At 39.4% G+C, this 18,909-nt stretch overlaps 1 protein-coding gene across 1 annotated transcript in view; it reads left to right on the top strand.

Moving 5' to 3' along the window:
- Positions 1-18,909, top strand: part of ITFG1 (integrin alpha FG-GAP repeat containing 1) — a 526,073-nt gene that overhangs the window by 398,543 nt on the left and 108,621 nt on the right. The window lies entirely within an intron of this gene.

Here is an 18,909-nt window from a genome sequence, read left to right as displayed (position 1 = left end):
CCAATGCTGATGTAATCAGGGTGCTGGGCTTAAGTTGGAGTGCAGATGCTGAAGGTGTCGTACGCCAAAGCAGCACTTGCAAAAGGAGCCTGCCCCTTTGTGCGCCCTTTGGTGCAGTATTGAGTGCTTCTCTAGAGAAAGGTAGTTGATCCCACTAACTTAATCCCAAATGAGAATGGCTGATGGTGAGTTAATTCCTGTTATATGGGAAGGGAAAGATATGCTGGACTTTCACAAATCCTTCATGATCGGTCCTGTAGCTGGTTGTTATATGTTAAAACTTGTCACTTGCAAATATTGAATAATGTACAAGCGATCAGGAAAAAAAATACCTATATTTTACATTTTATTAGCTCGCATGCTCCTGATGCGATATGTTTTACTGAATCTTGGCTTTTAGACAATGACACGGTTACTTTAAAACAAACATCAATAGATGACTATCAAATCTTCTTCCTGAACCACTCTTACAAACATAATTTTGATTAAGCGAATCTTTAACATGTCTGTAATATTTTCAAGTAGTTCTCTCAATTTTGAAATGCTCACCATTGCCAGTGAACAATGGGGAATCTGTTTAATATATTCTCCTCCTACTAATTTAACCAAAGACCTGACTGCCATTGTTGACATGCTATCTTTTTCAATGCCAACCTTAATGAAATCCTTATTACGGATGACTTTAACATCCATGTAGCTGTTCAACCAAGTTACCAAGTTTTTATGGCAATCATGGAAGCAATAGGTTGGCAACAAATCGTATAGCAAGTAATCCATAGGTTGGGCCATTCACTTAATCTGGTCTTCACTAATGTTTTCTCCAACAACTCGATTAATTGTAGTATGATCCCTTGCTCAGACTACTTTTTGATTCATTTTCAGACTAAGTTTATTAGACATAAGAACATAAGAACATAAGAAATTGCCATGCTGGGTCAGACCAAGGGTCCATCAAGCCCAGCATCCTGTTTCCAACAGAGGCCAAACCAGGCCACAAGAACCTGGCAATTACCCAAACACCTAGAAGATCCCATGCTACTGATGCAATTAATAGCAGTGACTATTCCCTAAGTAAACTTGATTAATAGCAGTTAATGGACTTCTCTTCCAAGAACTTATCCAAACCTTTTTTGAACCCAGCTACACTAACTGCACTAACCACATCCTCTGGCATCAAATTCCAGAGATTTATTGTGCGTTGAGTGAAAAAGAATTTTCTCCGATTAGTCTTAAATGTGCTACTTGCTAACTTCATGGAATGCCCCCTAGTCCTTCTATTATTCGAAAGTGTAAATAACCGAGTCACATCTACTCGTTCAAGACCTCTCATGATCTTAAAGACCTCTATGATATCCCCCCTCAGCCGTCTCTTCTCCAAGCTGAACAGCCCTAACCTCTTCAGCCTTTCCTCATAGGGGAGCTGTTCCATCCCCTTTATCATTTTGGTTGCCCTTCTCTGTACCTTCTCCATTGCAACTATATCTTTTTTGAGATACGGCAACCAGAATTGTACACAGTATTCAAGGTGTGGTCTCACCATGGAGCGATATAGAGGCATTATGACATTTTCCGTTTTATTAACCATTCCCTTCCTAATAATTCCTAACATTTTATTTGCTTTTTTGACTGCTGCAGCACACTGAGCTGACGATTTCAATGTATTATCTACTATGACGCCTAGTTCCTCTGCAGTTTCTTTGACTGTCCCTTATAAAAGGAAAAGTAAGTTTGATACAGAGGTTTTAGACAAAGGTTTCTTACCTAAATTGAACAAGATTATTCCATGTAATGTCTCTGATGCTGTTAACAATTGGAAATCCTCCCTTAACTCCGTGCTAGATAAAGTTGCCCCTGTTAAATCAATATTACCAAAAAGAGCTTATAAAGCTCTATGGTATAGCCCTGATTGGACCTCATTAAAGCAAAATGTGTGACGATAGGAGCATTGCAGGAGCAAATCTCTATTAGACAATGAAAAACAAGTATATTTGTTGAAAGTAAATGAATACAGAACAAAAATTGATGATGCTAAACATAGATGTTTCTCTGAAAGAATGCAAGCTGTCTAAAATCATCCCTGTGAACTTTTTTACATTGTTAGGAATTTGACCACTTTGAGGAAGACAAACAATCCCAAAGCGATTGTTAAACCTGACAAGACAGGCAATTCTTTTTAGATAAGGTAGAAACAATAATTTCAACCATGCCATCATACACCATACAAGAAAATGATGCTGGAACTCCTGATTTAGTCTTATAGGAATGATTTGAAGAAACATATCCCACTGAGGTATGAACTAACACTGGGGACTTAAAAACTAATTTCTGCCTACTAAATGAATGTTCTAATGAATCTCTAAAATGCCTCAAGAAAAACCGTTCCCCTTATCTGTGCCATAAATGAAGGAATCTTTCCTGATTCTTTAAAAATGTAATATGTTAAACTAGTGCTAAAAAAAACTGAATTTACCCCCTGATAACTACAGCAGTTGTAGACCTATCTCTAATTTACCATTTGTCGCAAAAATTCTTGAAAAAATTGATTTGAAGCAACTACAAAACTTTTTAGATACACATTCAATGACTTTTCAGCTTGGAGAAGAGACGACTGAGGGAGGGATATGATAGAGGTGTTTAAAATCATGAGAGGTCTAGAACGGGTAGATGTGAATCAGTTATTTACTCTTTTGGATAGTAGAAAGACTAGGGGGCACTCCATGAAGTTAGCATGGGGCACATTTAAAACTAATTGGAGAAAGTTCTTTTTTCCTCAACGCACAATTGAACTCTGGAATTTGTTGCCAAAGGATGTGGTTAGTACAGTTAGTATAGCTGTGTTTAAAAAAGGATTGGATAAGTTCTTGGAGGAGAAGTCCATTACCTGCTATTAAGTTCACTTAGAGAATAGCCACTGCCATTAGCAATAGTAACATGGAATAGACTTAGTTTTTGGGTACTTGCCAGGTTCTTGTGGCCTGGTTTGGCCTCTGTTGGAAACAGGATGCTGGGCTTGATGGACCCTTGGTCTGACCCAGTATGGCATTTTCTTATGTTCTTATCTTCTTAAGCCATGCATTAGGGAAACTCTCTGCCCTCTCCTTAACCCTGGAAAGCTGAAACCCTCCAGAAACCTCCAGTACACAACTTGGTGACCTTAGTCAAGTTTACATTAAAAAGATAAAGATTATGTCACCTGATATCCTTCACAAACTGAGTAGGAATTGTGAACTGTCTGTTTTCTTCCTTTATCTCTCTGTATTAATTAATTAATTAATCTTTGTATGTGGCACATTTATTGTGCGCTAGATTTTGTATGAAGTTCATAATAAATTATTTTATTTAGATTAGGCTCATGCCTTTTCATTGTTAGCTCAAAGTGCTTTAATTCAGGTACATTAGGTATTTTCCCTATCCCCAGATGGCTTATAATCCAAGGGGATCATTAACCAAGCCTCAATATTTTATCTAAGGAGGGGACAAATATTGTGGAGGGTGTTCCCTAAATATTTTGCCCTTCCCTGCCAGAATATCACGGTGGTTTCATCATGTGATTTTTTTTTATCGTGGATGAAACTCGCGACAAAAAATCACATGGCAAAATGGGCCCTATGTACACAATGGCAGATCACCTTGGCCAAGCCCACCATCATGTTAAAAGGCCTGAAGACCAAGAGTTGCAGCCCCTCCTACACAGTAGCAAAGATCCCTGCCCACTCTAGGGCAGCCCTGCAATAAAAATTAAAAAAAAAAAAAATTGGCAACATCCTGCTCCTCCCCTTTGTGTAAACCCTCCTTGCCCCTATCAGTGAACCCCCAGGTGCCCCTAAAACCCTTGTTCCCGTCCAAAAAATGAGCATCCTGGTGATCTAGGGAAGGCCTCCTGCTCCTCCCCCTCAAAATAACTCCCTGGTGGTCTAGGGCCCCCCCAGACTCCCTTTCCTAGCCCTCCATACCTGAAAAAGAATCTTTCATGGTCCAGGGTAGGTCTGGAGCACCCCGTAGCTCCAGCCCAGTTGACACATTTTCCAAAATGGCGCCTTTGCCCCCATCATGTGTAGGAGTAAAGAACAGTGTATGCCATTTTGGAAAATGGTGTCAACAGGCTCCAAAGCTAGGGGTTGCTCCATGGACATCCTGGACTGCCAAGGAATTGTTCTAAAAAAGTTATGTGATATCATGCAATAAAACGCTTTTAACACGTTATAGCCATAATACGGCTTAATAAATAAACGCTTAAGGGCCTGATTTGCTAAGGCTTTTCTCCCATTCTGTGTCCATAGGAAAAATGCTTAATAAATGACTTGCCTAAGGTCACAAGGAATGTCAGTGGAATTTGAACTCTAGATTTCCTGGTTGTTAGCCTACTGTTCTAACCACTAAGCTACTCCTCCACTGCAAAATATGCTGAAATTTGCAATGTTTATATTTCTCTTGCAAAGAAACTGCATCCTCTCAAAACAGTAGGAAGTGTCTAAAGAATTGTTGCGTCTTGATTAGAAACTAACATTTTTTCGTTCCTGATGTTGACCTGTTTAGATTTTTAAACCTATTAAAGCATCCTTATTGTTTATATAATTACACTTTATAGAAAATGTTTCTTGCAGATATGTTTCTCCTTCAATTATGTTCCAGTTGCTGCTTTGATTGTCAAAATGAACATTCAATCGCAGCAGCAAGCTCTGTAAAGGTGATATAATTGCCAGTTTATTTGTGGACTGGTTGCCAAGTAGCAAAAAAATCTTTGTCCTTTAGAAAGAAAAGGTCAGGTTGTTTTGTTGTATCTTATTTTGGAGAAAATTTAAGATCAGCTCTAATGACACTGTGTTGTTCTGTGGTGTACTGCTTTAAAGTATCCACCATACATGAAATGGACCGTATTAAACTCCAAAAGTTCACAGTGTGCAGGTACGGAGCATTGAAATGAAATGGAAGAGAAGTATAGTGCACAGTTCAGAAAATGTTCAACTCATTTCAAGAACTGTCTTTCAAGGCATGCCACAGTTCCATCAAGCCATCAGGTTGCAGTCAGTCATCCCTTGTAAATTTGCATTAGTTGATGAAAGAGCTTCAGCAATAGAATCATTTATAGTTTTCTACACCATTGAATAAAATCATCTGAAAAAGGTACAAAATACTTCAAATATTGATCTTCTCAGCATCTGACTTGCTCTGCTCTAATTTCATCAACTTTGATGAGTAGTAGTAGTATACGTATCATAGACATATGCAGCACTCTACAGAGACATATTAGAAAGAGTCCCTGGTGGTTATGTACTAGTCAAGACAGATAGGCAAAACACCCAAACAAAAAAAAAAGTTTTAAAGCTAACATCATAGCGCTGCACAATCTTATAAGTGATATTTTTTCATTTTGTTTCTGAGTTCATCCTAAACTATTAAAAAATATTTGGGGGATGGGGAAGAACTATAAATTATGGAAAACTGAGCCTGTAGGGGAAGATTTACAGTTTTTTTTTTTACCTTGCCTCCGCAACTTCCCTTATTTACCAGCGATTCTTCCTATCTGCATAGAGAACTTATAATGCTGTTTACATAAGAACATAAGAGCATAAGATATGCCATAGTAGGTCAGACCAAGTGTCCATCAAGCCCAGTATCCTGTTTCCAACAGTGGCCAATCCAAGTCACAAGTACCAGGCAAGTACCTAAACATTAGATAAATCACAAGCTACTCCGATAAATGTAATGATATTGTCCTTTTCTTTAAAGAAAAAAACTCTCAAATTAGTCAATAACATGCCAACAAACAAACCAAGTCAGATAGTTCTTCCAGCTAATCTCGACCTTGAATGGACATCCTTTGACAGTTTCTTCAACGGAAATTGAGAATATCATAAAAAAGTTAAATCTGGCTATGCATCCATGGATGCAGTCCCTATTAAATGCCTAAATACCGTCTCTTCCATAATTTCTAAACCGATAGCTGATATCGTTAATCTTTCACTTACTGAGGGTTCATTCCCTGACCCATTGAAATGTGCAATTGTAAAACCAATCTTAAAAAAACCCAAATTAAATCCGTCTGATTTCACTAATCTTAGACCGATCTCAAATTTACCATGTTTATCCAAAATTTTGAAAAAATTGTGAATAACCAATTATCCGAACACTTAGAGTTGCATAATCTTTTATTCCCCGCACAGTACGGATTTAGAAAGCATTATAGCACGGAAACCTTGCTGGTTGCTCTATAGGATATCATTCTTCGAGGAACTGATAGTGGACAAACTTATTTCCTGGTGATGTTGGACATATCTTCAGCATTTGATATCATTAACCACATAACCCTATTGGATAGGTTGAAAGAAATAGGACTTCAAGGTAACACTTTACAGTGGTTTGCACCCAACCTCGAAAAGAGGTCTTACAAAGTTAAACTCAATAATACAGAATCAGATCAAATTAGTTGCGATCATGGTGTGCCACAGGGTTCCTCCTTCTCGGCTACTCTTTTTAATATTTATATGCATCCTCTGTGTATGCTTTTATCAAGTCTGGGTCCTAGAAATTCTGGCAGCTGCAAAGAACTACCCTATTACGTTGGACGTCAGAGATTTAGGAGCCATTCTTGATTGTGAAATGAATCTCAAAAAATGGATCAACGGTGTGATCAAAGACGGATATTTTAAATTGAATATCTTAAAGAGACTTAAGCCGCTTTTATATCCAGTTGATTTTAGAACAGTTTTACAAGCCCTTGTTTTAACTAAACTGGACTATTGTAATACTCTTCTCTTTGGCGTTCCTGCCACTATGATAAGACCGCTACAACTTCTGCAAAACTCCGCAGCACGACTATTAACTAACTCTAAAAGTTCTGATCACATCACACCTATATTGAAAGACCTACATTGGTTCCCTATTAGTTATCGACTTCAGCACAAGGCACTTTCTTTAATTCATAAAGCACTGTACAATGAGATGGTTGAGTGGCTTAACGCAGCCCTACATTTTCAAACACCATCTCGAACAACACGATCAGCCAACACCGGTCTTCTACGAATACCTGCATTAAAAGCAGCTCACCTGAACACAGTACGCGAAAGAGCATTGTCAATTGCAGGACCGAACATCTGGAATATGTTACCCTCACAGCTAAGGATGGAATCTGACATTAAAGCCTTTAAAAAAAGGAATTAAAACCTGGCTTTTTACCCAAGCCTTTCCAATAGTATGATTACTTTAATATTTTAAGTTAAATCATGATTTTATATTTACACCTATCTTTTACCATCATTTTAGCTGTATTTTAATAATTTTATAACAAGCAGAAATAATATTTTTATGTATTTATATATTTTAGTCTGTTTATTTTGATTTGCAAATATCTTAACTGTTATTTGCATAACTCTGTAAACCGACGTGATATTTTTTAATGAATGCCGGTATACAATGCCGGTATACAAATAAATAAATAAAAATAAATAAAATAATAGCAGTTTATGGATTTTTCCTCTAGGAATTTATCCAAACCTTTTTTATTTATTATTTATTATTTTATTTTGCATTTTTATATACCGACATTCTTGTATCAGATACAAATCATACCGGTTTACATTAAAAACAGAGTATGCAGGAAAATAGGTTTCCTAAGTCAAATACATTGAACAAACAAAGGATTACTAAACACTATGAAAAAGGTTAATTAACAAAGGAAAACTTAAGGGAATTAAAATAAGCGTAGCACAAAGGATTGCACGAAGGGGTGCGACGCCTGGTGGAATGTGGCTGTTTACCCAGTTTCACTAACTACTGTAACCACATCATCTGGCAAAGAATTCCAGAGCTTAACTATGTGCTGAGAGAAAAAGAATTTTCTTCAATTTGTTTTAAATGAGCTACTTGCTAACTTCATGGAATGCCCCCAGGTCCTTCTATTATCTGAGAGAGTAAATAACTGATTTACATTAACTTGTTCCTTTCATGATTTTGAGGATTTCTATCATATTCTTCATCAGTTGCCTCTTCTCCAAACTGAACAGTCCTAACTTCTTTAGCCTTTCCTCACAGGACAGCCATTCCATGCCCCTTATCATTTTTGTCATCCTTCTCTGCAGTTTCTCCAGTGCACCTATATCCTTTTTGAGATGATGTGAGCAGAACTGCACACAGTATTCAAGGTGCGATCTCACCAAGGAGCGATACAGAGGCATTATGACATCCTCCATTTTATTTGCCATTCCCTTCCTAATAATTCCTAACATTCTGTTGGCTTTTTTGACCGCCACAGCACACTGAGCCGACAGTTTCAATGTATTATCCACTATGATGCCTAGATCTCTTTCCTGGGTAGTAACTCCTAAGATAGAACCTAACATTGTGTAACTACAGCAAGAGTTATTTTTCCCTATATGCATCACTTTGCACTTGCCCGTATTAAATTTCATCTGCTATTTGGAAGCCCAGTCTTCCAGTCTCCCAAGGTCCACCTGCAATTCATCACAATCCACTTGAAATTTAACTACTCTTTATAATTTAGTGTCATCCAAAAATTTGATCACCTCACTTGTCATACCCCTTTCCAGCTCATTTATAAATATATTAAAAAGCGCCGGTCCAAATACAGATCCCTGAGGCACTCCACTGTTTACCTTTTTCCAGTGTGAAAACTGATCATTTAATCCTACTCTCTGTTTCCTGTCTTTTAACCAACTTGTAATCCGCCTCCTATCCCATGACTTTTTAGCTTTCTTAGAAGCCTCTCATGTGGGACTTTGTTGAATGCCTTATGAAAATCCAAATACACTACATATAATGGTTCACCTTTGACCACATGTTTATTCACCCCTTCAAAAATGTAGATTTGTGAGGCAAGACTTCCCTTGGGTAAATCCATGTTGGTTTTGTCCCTTCAAACCATGTCTATATAAATGTTTTGGGGCAGATTTTAAAACCTACGTGTGCGGCATACATTTGTGCGCACAACCCGGTGCGCACAAATGTATGCCCGATTTTATAACATGCACGCGCAGCTGCGTGCATGTTGTAAAATCAGGGGTCAGCGCGCGCAAGGGGGTGCACACTAGTGCACCTTGCGCATGCCGAGCCCTCAGGGAGACCAGCTGGCTTTCCCCGTTCCCCCCCACACCTTCCCCTCCCTTCCCCTACCTGCCAGCCCAGAGCCTTGCAGAGACCTCTGGCCATGCCCCCGGATCGCCCCACCCCACCCCGGACCACCCATTTTTTCAAGCCCCGGGGCTTACATGTGTCCCGGGGCTATAAGCGCACCGCCGGGCCTTTTGAAAATAGGCTCGGCACGCGTAACCCCCCCCTACACGTGTAAATCCTCCTGGATTTACACGCGGAGGGCTTTTAAAATCTGCCCCTTTGTGATTTTATTCTTTATAACAGTTTCCAAGATTTTTCCCAGCACTGAAGTCAGGCTCACTGGTCTATAGTTTCCCAGATCAACCCTGAATCCCTTTTTAAATATAGGGGTTATACTGGCCATCTTCCAATCCTCAGGTACCTCGGATGATTTTATTGATAGGTTACAAATTAATTGAAATAGGTCTGAAATTTCATTTTTTAGTTCTTTCAGAATCCTGGGGTGTAAATCATCTGGTCCAGGTGATTTACTACATCTTCTAGGTTCACCGTGATTTGGTTCAGTTGATCAGAATTATCACCCATGAAAACCTTCTCCGGAATGGGTATCGCTCCAACATCATCTTCAGTAAACACCAAAACAAAGAAATAGTTTAATCTTTCCGCAATGGCCTTATCTTCTCTAAGTGCCCCTTTAACCCCTTGATCATCCAGCAGTCCAACTGACTCCCTCGCAGACTTTCTACTTCAGATATATTTTAAAAAGCTTTTATTGTGAGTTTTTGCCTCTATCGCCAAATTCTTTTCAAATTCTCTCAGCCTATCTTATCAGTGTCTTACATTTAGCTTGCCAATGCTTATGCTTTATCTTATTTTCTTCTGATGCATCCTTCTTCCAGTTTTTGAATGAAGATCTTTTGGCTAAAATAGCCTCTTTCACCTCATCTTTTAACCATGTCTGTAAACATTTTGCCTTCCTTCCACCTTTCACAATGCATTGAATACATGTGGATTGTGCTTCTAGGATGGCATTTTTTAACAATATCCATGCCTGCTGCACACGTTTTACCTTTGTAGCTGCACCTTTCAATTTTTTCTAAGTATTTTTCTCATTTTATCAAAGTTTCCATTTTGAAAGTTTTGTGCTAGAGCTATGGATTTACTTACTGTTCCCCTTCCAGTCATTAATTAAAATTTGATCATATTTATGTATTTATTTATTTATTTTTTTTTTCTATACCGAAGTTCCTGTACGAATACAGATCGCTCCGGTTTACATGATAAACCACAAAATTCGCTAGAGAGCGTTACATATAACAAATAGCAGATAACATATAAAATATAAACAGAGAGCAGCATAACTAAGGAGGCATCCAAATATGAACAGAATTTTTAAACTAATATATAAAGCGGAATATATCTTAAAATAAACATGATAAATAGTAAACTTAATATGTAGTAAGCAGAACATAACATCTCATATAAATTAACTTTTGGTTCCTTAATTTCTCTTAAGTATGTATCTGTGGAAAGCTATGTGGGGTGGGTGGGAAATAAGGTGTGAGCCAATTAAGGAGGGATGAGAGGGGGATTAAACAGTCGAAGGATGCTGGAGCTATGAGACTATAAAGGCTGAGAAGAATAGCATTAGGAGTATGTATGTATGTCTGTATGTAGTTCTCTGTTTATTGTAAACCGATGTGATAATGCTATTGAACGTCGGTATATAAAAGCTGTTAAATAAATAAATATTATGATCACTGTAGCCAAGCGGCCCCACCAACTTTACCTCTCTCACCAAAACCTGAGAATTAGATCTATAATTGCTCCCTCTCTCGTTGGTTCCTGTAAAAATTGCCCTAATGTTTCACTTATCCAGCCAATACTGGGGTAATTGAAATCTCCCATTATTACTGCACTACTAGTTTGGTTAGCTTCCCTGATTTCTCTTAGCATTTTACTGTGCGTCTCACCATTTTGGCCAGGTGGATGGTAGTATACTCCTATCACTATTCTCTTCCCCAACACACAAGGGATTTCTACTCATAAAGATTCGATTGTGCATTTAGTCTTATGCAGGATCTTTATTCTGTTGGACTCTATGCCATCCTGGTCATAAAGCGCTACCCTGCCACCAAGATGCTCCTTTCTGTCATTACAATATAATTTGTACCCCGGTATAGCACTGTCCCATTGGTTATCTTCTTTCTACCATGTTTCTGAGATGCCAATTAAGTCTTTGTCATCATTCACTGCTATGCACTCTAATTCTCCCTTCTTACTTCTTAGACTTCTGGCATTAGTATACAAACATTTCAAAGTGTTTTTTGTTTGTATTTACATTCTGCTTTTCAGTTGTCAGGGATAAATTGGAATCTTTTGGCTCAGTTGAGTTTTTAATTATAGTTACTTAGACTACTTTTCTTATTATTGGAACCTCTCTGTTGGGATGCCCTAACTCTAATGCTTCATTTCCTAGCGTGTAGCAGATGGACTCAGAACGAATGGGTATAGTGTGCTCATGCTAGCAGTTGGAGACTGATCTGACGTCAGCACGTAGTACATATACCCCTGCAGGAAGTGCAGAAGCTCAGTAACATTGTGCACTGCTATTCAAGAGACCTGGGTTTGATTCCCAAGCCCATCTCCTGCTCTATGTGCAGGCTGGCACCATTTGGGGCACCTGAAAAAGGAGTTCCAGCAGTTGTGCAACTGACTGGCTCAACATAGCACTTGCAATGGATTTTGGAAGGACCCACAGGATGTGCCTCAGGACCAAAAGCTTATCACTGTAATAACTGGATTTAAGGCAGGTTCGAGTCAAACTGTAACCCCTAAGGAGCACAAAGAAGTTGCTGGATCATAAAACCCCAGGAAATGCATGCACTGAAGTTTGTAACTGGGGCACGCAGCAGCTCAGTCGGGATTGGCAGAGGGCTGTGCCAGGTTCTACTCTGATTTTGGTACATGCTAACCGTTTATTTTTGTCATTGGATGCTGTCACGGCAGGCGTGCTTAGCCCTTCTCCCCAGCCAGAGGTGACACTGATCAGGTCAGTAGAATGTAAGGGGGGAGGAATAAAAAAGGCATAAAACGAGGAAAATTCTTCCTTGAATAAGGCCTAAAGTTACAAAGATGATGATAAAAGCGTTCTTGTGCCTGACATTGTCAAAGAAACAATATAGTTCAGTAATACTTTCTACACAATTTAAAGACATTATTTATGTTGTCTTCAGGGTGACTGATGGATGATGCACTGACTCTAGAGTAAAGCAAGAGTCCAAAGAATATTAATTGTAGTATTATCATATGTGGTTTCTTTACCTTGAAAACATTTTAATATGGCAAGAAAGACAAATGGGTTGTCAGTTCAAAATGTCCTTTTTAAGGACAGGGAGAAGATAGCAGCCTTGCTCTTTAAAATGTTCTGTCTCAGCTTCCCAGCACTGTACTGATCAGAGGACTACTTAAATCCGTAAAAGAACCGGTATGCTGCAGGTTTCAATAGTAAAATATGAAAGAAACTGTTTATTTGATAAATCGTGTGTTTCAAATACATTGGATCAGACTTTCATTTGATAGACATATTTTTCTGTTGCTGGCCCCATCTTATGAGGTGATCCATTTGAGATCCATTCTGAATCTATTTAGGTCAAAACTCTGTTCTTTTAAACAGGCCTTTGAGATGCTTTGACGATTATGTCAACCCAATTTTATTTACCCCGAATTCCATATTTTAGGATTGAAGAATATCGGCATTATGAAATATTAGTCTTGGCATTTGTCTTATTTGTCTAATATATTATCTAATGTGTCTTTGATTTATTTGTCTAATGCATTTATGGCAGATGTATATATGCTATTAGTTTGTAATTCACTAAGCGCAAGTATTTAGGATTAGCAGGCTATAAATTTACTTTTTGCTATGCTAGAAACCAAACCTCTTAATAACTTTGATCCATTATTGCTCCAAGTACTGAATGTCCTACCCTGTGGTTACTTCTAATGAGTAGTCACTGCTATGATTTTATGTCATTTCAAGATGCATTTTATCTAAGAGCTGTTATATCCAAAATTAGGACTGTGATAGTGTCAGCCAAATAGGAATATCTTACATTTTGGAGCCATTGTTTTGATTATAGTTTTTTTACTTACACAGGAAAAAAAAAAAAAAAAGAGCCCAGTAAATGTTGCTGGCACACACTCGTGTTAATCTGTAGGTTAGTGTTTCCCAACCAGTATGCCACATAGTCCGTCCTGCTGCCGGCAAAGTTTCCCCCTGTTGTGATGACTGCGGCTCCTCTGGTTGGTGGCGGTGCTGCAGCCTTCACAGCCCCATCCCTTCCTAATACTGTTTACGACTCCTCCGGTTGGTGTGGCTCAGTGGAACCCATCCTGCTGCCGCTGCTGAAGCCTGGCAGCTCTGGTAGGAGGTGGCAGCGCACAGCAGCAGACCCCCCCATCCTGATGTCGCCAGTGCAGATTGCTGCTCCTGGTCAATGCTTTTTCTCTACCTTGCACACTCTGTTTTTCTCTGCCTTGCACACTCTGTTAAATGTAAACCGGTTTGATGTGATTCTTTTCATGAAAGCCGGTATAGCAAAAATAATAAATAAATAAAATGCTGGCAAAACGCCCACTGAAAATTGCTGCTACTACAGGCGGCTTTTCCCCAGTCCAGTGGTGTTGGTGGTGGTGTAGATTCCATCCCGGCCCAGCCAAAGACAACACCAGGAGGAAGCTTGCGTTATTCAAGGAGCAAGTTCAGTACCCACGGTCTCCTTCAGATAACCATTTGGCTCTCCTGATCTCGTGCTGTATGCGATTAGGGCAGACGGGTTTTTGAAAGTGCTGCCGCGTCAGCTGCAAAGAAAGAGTTGGAACAGAAGAGAAAGAAGAGCAGGCTTTGTGAAGATCCTTGCCAAGAGAAGGCACCCAGTGGTCAGAGCCTGCTGCAGCCCTGGCCATCTCCCCAAGGAGAAGAGCAGCTGAGCAGGATGCTGGTGGCAGTTGGAGACAGAGGCCAAGAGCAATGCAGTACATAGAACTGGTCTTCACTGCAAACTCAGAGAGAGGAAGCCGTGCACTACCCAGAGGTAAGTGCTACTGAAAGCAAATGGGGCAAGTAAGGAAAATCTGTCCAGGCTCGGCAACGTACCTATGGCATGATAGGTGATGGAAGGGTATAAGGGGTAAACGGAGGTGAGGGTATGATGGGGCAATGAACCTAACAGGCGCAGGGAGTTTATGAGGGGTGAATGGAGAGAAAGGGCAGAAGGTATGAGGGGGTGATGGAGAGGAAGGGAAGAATTGCTCCCGCTTTGTAGACTGGGTTTGGTGGTTATGGAGAGAGGTGAAGGATGGGGAGGAGCTGAGAGGTCATGGAAAGGGACTCGAGGCTGTGAAGAGGCTGAGAGGCAGAGGAACGGGACGGGTTTGTGGAAGAAGCGAGAGGGTGGGGCGCAAGAAGTAGGAAAAGACTAAAGAGAAAAGTGGGGGAAAGAACGAGACCAACACAATTGAAAAAATAACTTTTCCTGCCGGACAGCAAAGGTGCATGGAATATATTTGCTTCCTTGGGAACCTGCACTGCTTGTTCTATTTCTTGGTATTTTGCTGAGTATAGGTCAGGAGGAAACGCATTTCTGTTTCTCCACTTCTACCTTTTATGAAGAGCGTAGGTTCTCAGGGTTTTCACAGTTCGGTTCTGCTCTGCACATTTCTGATTTGAGATCCCTGCTTTATTCTATATTTGGCGAGGATCTCTTTGTGCTTTGCATATACCCGAGGTGCAGTATTTGGCTGTTAGCCAGCGTGTACTTTCTGCACATGGATCACAGCAGTCTGTTTTGTTCTGTCTTCCTCGTGGGAAGTGAATTTACGGGAAGCACTGTTCTAATTTAGGCCCAGGCCTGTTATATTTGCAGCGTTGCCTTTTCATAAGTAGGTGGATTGCTGCTGTTTTAATGCTGTTATATGTGGAACAGCAGGTTTGCTGTACAAGTTCAGATTAATGTTTTATAGGGCGTTGTTACTTCACAATGAGCCTGGCAGTGGAGGGATTTTTGTGTTGCTGTTACTGAGGTGATTCCAGAATTTGCGTATTGTAATATTAGTAAATAAGACAAATATATGTAGTATTTTTGTTGATAAATATGAAATAAAATTTGAATATATATCTTATATTTTGTTGCAGCGGGAGTTGAGGGGCGTGCAGTGCACAGGGAGAAGCGAGGAATATAAGGGAGGAGAAGAACAGAGCGAGTGAAAGAGAAAGTAAGATTGAGAGAGACCGAAGAGGGCAAACTATGGTGGTGCACGCCAAGTGATAAGGGAAAGAAGAGAGAGCAGACTGAAGGCAATGAATTTTTGTTGTGTGGCTGTTGATTCAAAGAGGGAGCTCTGCACAAGGCCAAGGGCGTTGTGATGAGAGAGAGAAATATAAACCAAAAGCTCATACCTGATCTTACCATCCCTACACTAAGAGAGGAAGAAGGGAAATGGAAACTTTTTGAAAAGAAAAGATCCTGCTGCTTCCACATCTACTCCCAGCAGTGAAGTGGAACGTGAGCATAAGAAAATAAAAACAGTGAACCGACACTAATCTGAGAGCTCCTTGAATTATTGATTCTCCTTTACTGGTGAACTATCTTGCCCTCTTCCACGGAGTCTTGTGTATGAGGAGAAACTTTCAGGTCATGCTGTGGTACCAAGTACATTTAAACGACATCTTAGGACCAAGCGCCCATCTCTCACTAGCAAAATTAAAGAATATTGTAAGTGTTTGAAGGATCAATGTGAAAAGCAGGCATGGATGATGCAACTAGGGTAGGGGGTGTCTGACAAAGCTCTAGGAAGCAAGCTTACCTGGTTGCTCAGCTTGTGGCAAAAACAAAAAAGCCACCTACAGTCGCAGACATTTGAAAGTAATATTAGGTTCAGATTTGCAAAGTTTCCCCTTTCAGACAATGCAATGTCGCCGCACTGATGACGTCTGCTGATGTTGAAACTGCTGTACGAGAAAAAATAAAATCAAGCAGAAGATTTGCATTGAAACTTGATGAGTCCAAAGTCATCAGTGGTTAAGCTCTGCTCGTGGCTAATTTCAGGGTTCATGGGTGGAGCTTGTATAAGAGAAAACTTTATTGTGACAGCAACTGACAGGGAAAGCAACTGGAGAAGAAATGTTTAGGGTGATAAGGAAGTATCTTGAAGGAAAACTGCCTGAGTGTTTGCACAGATGGGGCTGCTTTCGGGATGGGAAAGTTAAAAGAATTTGTAAGTTGGGTCAAAGAACAAAAACTTGATATGCCAGTGACCCACTGTTTCCTGCACTAGGAAGCAGTTGTGGCTAAAACATTATCTGAAGAATTCTGGGACGTGTTGGATGGAGCAATAAAGACTGTGAACTTCATAAAATCACAGCCTTGGAAAATTTGCCTTGTCTCCCTGTTGTATAAGGGAAATGGAAGGAGAACATCAGAATTTGCTGCTGCACACAGAGATACACAGGCTTGGTCGTGGAAAAGTTTAGCACGTTTGTACGTATTGAGAGAGAAATTAAATCTTTACTTCTGAGGAATCTTTATACACAAATCTGACATGGAAAGGTGCACAAAACCTGGCTGATGCTTTCCAACATCTCAGTGATCTGAATAGAAAAAGTACAAGGAAGAAATGAAAGCCTTCTCCCCAGCGCTAATAAGCTCTGTGGGTTTAGATCTAAACTAGCTCTTTATCTTGAAAATGTAGCGAAAGGCACAAGAGAAATGTTCCCCCAGCAAACGCAAAAGCTCCATCTGTTAGCAGTACGTGGCCAATGCTATTTTTCAGCATTTGGAATGTCTTGAAGAGGAACGGTTTTATTTCTCATCAGTTAAAACTGAAGATTTTGACTCTGTCCGTGATCCTTGGAGCTCATCTGCAATGCAAAGCGCTAAGAATACTTCAGCATTGGCTCGAGAGCATCTCATCAAAGTAAGGATGGATCGTAGTTTTAAAATTACATTTTATGACATGCCATTGGACCCGATCTGGTTATTTATGGCAAATGAATAACCAATAGTCTCAGACACTGAAATCTCAGTGTTGCTGCCATTTTCAACAATCTGTCTGTGTGAGTTTTTCAAGTATGACATTCATAAAAAAACGAAAACAGAGAATGACTAAGATCGGTTGAGCAAGAGCTCCAAGTTGTCACTATTATCAATTCCTGCCAAGAGAAAGCAACCGTGTGCTTCAAAGCAAGCTCAGGTTTCACATTAAAGCTCATTTCTTTCTTCAGACTTTCTCTCGGTTTTTCCATGCTGTATTCTGCTCAAATGTATTACTGGGATGGGTTAAGCAAAAGTAATAAAAATAAAATCAAGTCAATTTTTGGTTTATAATAAAGTGCTGGGGAGGGGAGGCGCTGGTCCGCTGTGCCACAGGCTCGCTTTTCTTTTGTTTATGTAAGTCTGTCTTGCGCTGAAAAAGATTGGGAAACACCAGTGATCTTCAAACACGCCTTATTCACATGCATAATTCAAAGCATACTGATCTGGAAAGTATCGGAACAGCAGTGGCATTTGTTCATTCTTTACCCGTATCAGGTACAAACTTGTAAGCTCTCTGGGGAGAGAGAAATACCTACAGTACCTGAATGTAATCCGCTTTGAAGTGCTGAAAAAAAGTGCGAAAAGTGGAATATAAAAATCTAAATAAATACAAATAAATAAATGTGGCTAAAAAAGATTTCAGATTGCAAGGAATTTCACTGGGTTGCCTGCAGAGATGCTCTTCCTTCCAGGTCGTTACCACTCCAATTATGCCTTGTAGCTAAACTGATCTTGCTTCATTATAACTAGTTTGTTATTTTGATTTTTTTTTTTAACTTGAGCAAGACATCTTTATGTGGAAAGTTGTTAGCAGCCAAAACCATAGGAGTATCATAACAGTGGACAGCATTGAGAGAAATCTAATACTGTATTTATTTAGGTTTGAAGCCGCGTTTGCAAAGCAGCTCGAGCCGGTATACTTAAATAGAAGTTCGATAATAGGAGCTGTGAACTTTAAGTAGTCTTACAGCACAAACATTTATAAGAATGAAGGTTCAACATAATAATTGGGAGGATCAGGCACAACGAGGAGGGAGAATGATATTCCAGAGGATACAGGTGGGGTAGGTCAGATCCCTACAATACTACAGTTACTTTGATATGTCTTACGATTTTGATTTGAATACTACAAGGAAGAAAATATTTTGAATTTAAAAATATATATATGTATATTTGTGTGAATATACATACATATATATATAGAGAGAGAGATACATGCATATATATATATATCAGGTAGATATAGATAGAAAATGTATAATTTTCTGTCCAAGCTGCAAACTATAGAGACAATTTGTTCCTTTCATTAAATGGTGATGTTCACTGAGATCTTGTATTTGTGATTACAGCAAAAATTGTTTACAACTCCAAGTAAATATAAAATGTGAAACAATTATACATTGTTTCATATGTTTTTCCTTTAAAGCATGTTACAATGATTAGAAATGTGTAGCAGAACAAATGTTTAGGCAGCAGTATAGGCTTTTTAACCTTTGAATGTTTGTTTACAATTTTTTAATTGTTTGCTGTTTCTATCAATAGCATCTATATGAATTGTCCTGAATTGGTTTCATGTCTTATCCTCAGACCTATAGGAAGCTTGCGTTCTTTTCTAATAGTTTCACCGTGAAGTACAGCAGCATTATTGGTTCAAGTAAACCCCCCTATGTTTTGGGGGTTCTTTGTGTGTGTGTGTTTATACCATATCTAACCAGGTCATTCATCAAGCTGCGATGTGGCCTTA

The sequence above is a fragment of the Rhinatrema bivittatum genome, chromosome 7 (genome assembly GCF_901001135.1).
Source record: "Rhinatrema bivittatum chromosome 7, aRhiBiv1.1, whole genome shotgun sequence".
Lineage (NCBI taxonomy): Eukaryota > Metazoa > Chordata > Amphibia > Gymnophiona > Rhinatrematidae > Rhinatrema > Rhinatrema bivittatum.
Note: the sequence above shows the minus strand (reverse complement) of the source record. Positions and strands in the feature narration are given on the sequence as shown.